Raw genomic sequence first — 7,268 nt, forward strand, 5'->3', positions numbered from 1 at the left:
CAAAGAGGAAAAGTGAAAACACTAGTGCAAAAGTGCAGATCCTGCTAATTGCTTCAGAGAACAAACAGTACGACTCAAACCAAACATTAGAATTCTTTGAGGCGACAGAAATGGCAGCTTCTGTATTGACATGGCTTTGTTTTAGCATTCAGGCAATTTGCCATTTTGTCCAAAACACATAAGCCATCTGTTTTGATGTTTTCACTCTTCTTCCAACAGCATATTCTTATCCAGCAATCAAAACAACTCCCATAAAGCAGTCTCTCTAAAGTGTGAGGTTGAAACACTCAATGCTTGAGACATGCATGTAAACATTCAGTCAGGTACCACTGTCACTAGTCTTCTAGAGACCACCCTGACTGACTGCATCCCCCACCTTTCACCTCGTGATTTTGGAGTGGGTCAACTTGGTGTGAACCACTCAAATGGCCCTGTTGTTTACAGTAGTGTTAAGTGCATGGCCCTCCAGGGTCGGTCGCAGCCATAATCCCCTCTTCATTCCCACTGAGGCCCAGAGTGTGTGTAAGTGGACATGGGTGATGGCAGACAGGGAACGGCTCACCAGCCCACCCAACCATCTTAGCCACGCAGCTTCAAACACATGGTTCTACATTCACTCCCTCATTTACAATCATGACAACTTAACATTGCTAATGACTACTCGTTTCATGAAAACTTAAAGAAATGATGCAGCACATATGAGATGATGAAAGGTGGCTAAATTGACCCATTAGGAAGATTTTCCTTCCCTCTCCTTAAAAACGACCTCCCTCTTTCTCTCGTTTTTTATGTTATGTCACCTTGTAAAGCCTTTACGGTCTGCCCAGGCCTCACGGCTGCCAGCGCAATGAGGGGGCTTGAGAGAGATTCCGAACGCATCTGGGAATTTTTTTTTCCTCAAAACTTTTCCCTTAAGAACTGGTTTAGTGATAGCTGGTCTTTGTTTTAAGACATGTAGCTGGTTTTTGTTTTAAGACATATTATTCATTATTTAAAACAATTGACATGTCCGTGAAATTATTTCAATGGATCAAGAATTGAAGCATGGTAGAAAATCCACTCGTCACATTTGCTACATCATCCGCAGGGAAAGATCTTGTAATTTACCTGCCAATGTCATGCACAGACCCCTGCGAGTTTATTCCTGTTTTAAGTACGATGTGGGCTTCGACCGCCCTGATTTTAGCGCAATGCTGATATGATTGGCCAGGAAAAAGCTACGTCTGCTACAACGGTGCACAATGGTGCAAACAACCCATTACACCCAATTCTACCCATGCAGTCAAACAAAATATCACGAAAAAAAAACCCTCCCCCCATGCACATAGTAAGACTTAGAATTAGAATTAGCAAATGTTTGACATATAGCTACGTAATTTATGATGAGAACCTGTTGACATTATGTTCTTCACAGTGACTCAACAAAAGCTTGTATTATGAGAATAAACAAATGCCATGAAAATAATTTAGGTAACAGATCTGAACTGAGGTTTTAAGTTTGACATCATAATCTATGTATATACTGAAAAAAATAAATGAGTGAACTTACTTTTGGGCTCCCCATGGCCTGCAGTGGAACTTTCACTTTAACATAAAAAATTGCAGGGGGGTAATATGTTATAGGGTGACAGGACTGAGTGACAACCCAAGGGCAGAAATAAAGTGTGAATTTAAACAAAATTATAAATATATATCTAAAGTATATTTGCAATAAGGAGTAATGCAATATTGGTATGCTAAAGTCCATTTTTCCCATGTTCAAAGTTTTAGATGTTCAAGATTTAAAATGATTTTAATCGTGTACATCAAAAATGCCTTTTAATTTTCTAATGACACAAATATCAAATATAATTGTGGATTCATGTCCTTCACACAGTCTTACATCAAACCATCCTCTTCTAGAATGTTATTTGGAATAATTACCCCTTTCCCCCAAGAAAAATAAACAATGAATATCAAGGAGGGCCTCTACCACTTAAGCAAACACTTGTGTAAATAGCGTATTGCACAACCAAGGAAGCAAATATAATTTTTTTGCTTGTTTGTCTTTAGCTCACACATATCAACAAACACATACCATGGTGTGAGAAAACACAGCGCTTGTATGTGTTCCCAAACCTGACCAAACCCAAAGGCAGCAAATATGGGAGACCACAGAGATTAATTCAACTCCTTCCCATCAAAGACTGAAACACACAACAATAAAAATTCAAATTAAAGAAGTCATGATCAGAAATACTGATCCCAAACAATTTACCGTCAGCCTCTATAAAAAATGATGCTGTTGTGAAGTTGTGTGGTTCATAAAATGTACTTGATAAATCATCAACAGCACCAACCTATATAAAGACACACTTGGTACATTTTATATGAGAATGACTAGGTGAGTACGATGTTTATATTTGAGTATTTCTCCAGGTCACTGGAGCCTGCATGTGTACGTGTGTGTGTGTGAGAGCGTGTGGGTGTTTGTACTGTGAATGGTTTCCTTTGTGGCACGCTCTCCAGGTTGTGTTCAGAAAAATTTACGATGGAGGATGTTTGGTCTTCCTCTGGCTCAGGGGCAGGAAAAGTTGCAAAATATCTGTCAGCAATAAAATAGACCAGAATGTTGTGTTAACACACACTAATATGCATAAAGAAATACATGCACGTGCGAATGGTTAACTCACAGAAATTTTACTTAACACCTTATTTGCAATGGCTGCATACAATAATGTTAATAATAAATTAATTTATTATAAATTTCATGTCTTAATTATTTTTAAAACGATAATAAAAGTAATGCAATTTAATGGATTCAATTTGCAATACTTTACAATACATTTTATATAAACATTAAAACATTGCATGTATCAAATCCATCTGTCCGTCGGTCTGTCCGTCTATTTAGGAAAATATGTTTAAAAAAAATAACACGATCAAGAGAAATATTGTGTAAATGCCAAAAAGACAGTTTTTAATAATACTTTTTGTGCTGATTTCAGTTTAGCCTGATTCATAAGGGGTTTAAAAATATGCCTTCATTTTGAGACTTCCCTGAATGTGTAGAAGCTTGGGTTTGTGTTTTTTTAGGTGCAGATTAAACCAGAACTGTGTATGCAGACAAACTGTCCTTGTTTTCCTCAACTTTAGAACTCTGTTCCTTGTGTGATCGACAAAATAGATGTGGTCTCTGCAAATGATAAGATGGTAATCTTCGTTTGCATTTTCCGATTCCAAATGTAATTTAACTGAACTCCCACATTCAGACTTTGTCCTAACGTAATCCATTGGCGGGGAATAGTTATTTGTTTGTGACTCTAAAAAGCATGCAGGAATGCTGACCTGCACTGAAATAATGTGCGGTATTTTGTTAAATGTGACCCCAGGAAGACCAATTTAAAGTTTTAATGGGCCTTTTGGAACCACCGTTGCAGCACGCCTCCCTCCTCCAGCAATGTCTCCACTATGTGGCATACAGTAAAATTATGGCCTAATTAAATTGGGGGCGAGAGAGTGGTTGGGTTTCAGGGTCTAACTGCTGCTGCTCTTGGCGCGATACTATCTGCTCTGGTTCAGGGGAGCTCAGTGAAACATTTAGTCTTCACCACCCCCCCTGCCTCTTACAATCTATGGAGGCAGACTTGGTGGTGCCGTTACGTCGGAAACCAGTAATGGACTGAAAAGAGAATAATGAGCTCTTTAATATAAAATAAGCGGCTGTGGCACAGAGAAGTATGGGATCATTTTAATTTGCTGCAGAAATGGTACTTAAATTTGTCAGCATCTATAATTCTTGTTTTTTCCCAACTAAATATCTGTTGAGTTTTTTTGTATATGAAATGTGCAATAAATAGAGGTAAAAAAAAGGACACTTTTAGAGTGTTTATCCTACAGCTGTTTTAAAATAAATGGCCGAAGGAATTGAAAATGGACTATATTTATAGTTTTAAGAGTTTAATTGTTCCTACCGCAAGTCATTGGGTGTTGTTCCACAACCCCAAACAAATCAGTTCATTTGTGACAGCGTCATGATGAATTACAAACGTTGTCTGTTGTGTGTCAGGAGGTGCACAAGACAAATGAGAGCCAAGTGGTCTTAGAAACAGGATGAACACAACTCACAACACACTACTGACCATATGGTGCCACTTGACTGAACTCTTTGTCATCATTTTATTGTTTAATTTCATATATGCCTTCTTAAGAAAGCAATATGGCAATGCTGACTGAGATTTTGCAGTGGATAAATATTTACCACACGGAACAAACAAGTGAGATTAATGAGGGATCTCAGGATGAGGCGATTTGGCATTGTTGGTGCAATTTCTCAAACAATACGCTCCATGAAAGGTGTTTATTGCCTGATGTAATGCTTTCCGTTGGGGAAAATATCACCCAAAGTGTTGCAAGATTTTTAAACTCAACTGAAACACAACATCCCGTTTAATTTCCAGGCCGAAAACCGAGTACGTGTCATATTATCTACCGTATTTTACCAACAAGGGTAGGACCGATGAACCTACAGCTGCCGTCCGTATATGAGGTTAGTGTAACGTTACCGAGTGGATGATTCGCCACTCAGCTAACAGCAGGTTGATTCATTGTGGGGGTAAAAGGTGATCAATGGTCCGTTACATCAGATAAGCACCTGGCTTGGTGGCTGGAGAGATCCCCTGACGGAGCTCCAATGTAAACAAAGCGGGCTTGGAGTCACCCGACGGCGTTCCAAAGAAAGTTTGAGACAATGAAGGCTTGTGAGGGGAGCGCACGAGTTGGACACGGGTCAGCAGGACTACGGAGGTAATATTATGTCATTAACATAAAAATAAAGTGGTTGATAGATGATGTGATATTGATCCCTCTGTGTGTCTCGAGATGTCAAGACACAAGTTTTGTATTATGGGGGAAGACAGACATTGTTTGGCAGTATTGTTGATGGACGACAGGATAATCATTTACAGATTGGAGGCAGACAGGAACTTGCAAGTGAGCTTCAGCACCTGCTGTGATCATTGCTCCGTATGTAGGACATGGCAGAACAAAAATCAACCCCGCCCCCACTGCACAATAGGAAAAAAAACAAAGTCAGAATGCAGTTTAATTTAAAATACAGAGATGAAGAATTTAGTTCAAATCACTACGATGCGAACACAAAGTAGCACCACTATTCTTTCATTAAATTCTTCTACAAAAGTTCTTTTTCGAATCCTTTTTAATAAGCTGCTCTGCTGACCGTATTTTAGATTCATTCTGTTCTTAATATGGCGTGAAATACTAATCAGTAGTTATTTGAGTTATGTGGAAAAAGGGCTACTGTTTTTTTGGTATGTGTGGAGCAAAGGTGGGGGAAAGTGAGGGAGTATGCAACCCGCAGACTTAACCCCCCACCCCCACCCCCCCGTTCGTGTGTATGCTGACTGGGATCCAAACAAGCTCTGCTCACATGCCGTGCATTTAGCAAGTCAGATATGCTCACATTTACAAGAGTACTTTCTGATGGACTGTTACTTTAAACAGCTTTTTCCGTGAATATAGGTGTGTGTGTGTGTGTGTGCGTGTGTGTTGGGGAGGAGGGGAGCATGTGGGTGTCTGAAGAAAAAAAATTAACTCCATGTGGCTTCCTGTGTTTACAACCTTTCCATATATATTGCTGCCTTTATGGGTATGATGTATTTTTCTATGTATAAGTGTTCATTCATTTGACTTACTGACCTCCTGGTGGACCATCATGTCATTTTTTTAAGTTCACACATTGTATACATGCAAAGCATTTTGAAAAACTATCATGAGAGCTCCTGCACCGGCATTACTTATCTAAAACAGCTCATTTTTCATTATGCTTTGCACTGAAATTCAAGGTAAAAAATAAATGTAATGCATGTGTTCGGAGGTTTCGGAGTGTACACTGCCACGGGCTTGCCAGAGGACATTGGTACAATGGTGTGGCCTCACTTTGCATTCCTTGGTATTGTGTCTTTTGTGGCAGATAAATCTCAGCATTTACTGACAATACCTTATCTCACAATGTCCCAACGTGCATTAACACGTGAACTTGAAATCTCAAACTGTCATGTAACGGCTGAACTCACAAAGCCGAAGAGATGGTGACCATATGTGAGAGGTCAAAAGGTGAAGAAGTGTTAATGAAGACAAAGAGTGTAAGGTGCCAGTCAACATAGAAACTAGAGCTTTAATCTTGATAAAAGGCTATCAGCTGGAATGAGTTAGATCAAATCAACAGTGTCCCGATTGGAGGAAATTGTTTTTTGCCACCTTTAGAAATTCCTGAATGTCCTGCCAGCCCCAGTGATCACACCTGGGATTTGTATTCACTATGAAACAATGATATGTGAGTGCCATGAATGCTGTGGGAGTCAGTGTCCTGGTCCACAGGGACAGGTAACATGAAATGACTCAAGCCTGATATAAAACATGCTGAACCAGGTGACAAAAACAGAACTGAAGATCCAGTATGTGATATGCAGACCTTGCATCGGGATACGCTGCATTCGGAACCGTGGGCCTCCCTTGCATCTGTGACAGTATGAGTCAAGGGTTTCTGGATGATGATGATATTAACAGAGCACAGGAAGGGGAAGGGGGCAGTTTGTAAAAGAAAATGGTTGAGGAAAGAAGGAGAGAAAAACATTTTGCTGACCTGCACAGTCGATCATTGTCACTCAGAGGTGTTGTCAGGAGACTCTGTGCTCCTTTATTGACTACTGACGAGAGATCAGCTAGATCAAGGGTGTCGAACTCAGTGGCCGAAACTCAAAACATATCATAGGTGACGGACTGAACAGACGACAACTAAATAACTGTGAATTGAAACAGACAGGATACACTAATATTTTGCAGTAGGTTTTCCAAGAATCTTTGATGCAAATTTATTTTCATTTATTTTCACTTACCGTATTTTCTGCACTATAAGGCGCACTGGGTTATAAAGCGCACCTTCAATGAATGGCCCATTTTAAAACTTTGATATGTACATTTGGCCCGCGGACCGGACTTTAAACACGCCTGCTGTAGTGGCTCAATATTGGTCCATATATAAGGCACACCTGATTATAAGATGCACTGTCGGCCTTTGAGAAAATTTGAGGTTTTTAGGTGTGCCTTATAGTGTGGAAAATACGGTAAGCCTTTTAAAATGATCCATCCGTCCATCTATCCACCCATCTATCCACCCATCCATCCATCCATCCATCCATTTTTGACTACTACTGCGGAAAATACGGTACTTGGGCGTCAATTGTCAAATTGCCTCACAGCTTTAAAGA

General features: G+C 39.8%; 1 long non-coding RNA gene across 2 annotated transcripts; it reads right to left on the reverse strand.

The window, feature by feature from the left end:
- Positions 1–1,389: 1,389 nt before the first annotated feature.
- On the reverse strand, positions 1,390–7,000 carry LOC148393442 (uncharacterized). 2 transcript variants are annotated; one of them, XR_015860366.1, is made up of 4 exons: positions 6,897–7,000; positions 6,644–6,803; positions 6,473–6,544; positions 1,390–2,584 (listed from the first exon to the last, which is right to left on the reverse strand). It is a non-coding gene; the product is annotated as an uncharacterized LOC148393442 (long non-coding RNA). The 2 variants fall into 2 exon arrangements; XR_015860365.1 differs by lacking the exon at positions 6,897–7,000 and having other exon boundaries at positions 6,644–6,868.
- Between the last annotated feature and the right edge of the window lie 268 nt (positions 7,001–7,268).

The sequence above is a fragment of the Syngnathus floridae genome, chromosome 9, assembly GCF_059516105.1.
Source record: "Syngnathus floridae isolate MCC-2025c chromosome 9, RoL_Sflo_1.0, whole genome shotgun sequence".
NCBI lineage: Eukaryota > Metazoa > Chordata > Actinopteri > Syngnathiformes > Syngnathidae > Syngnathus > Syngnathus floridae.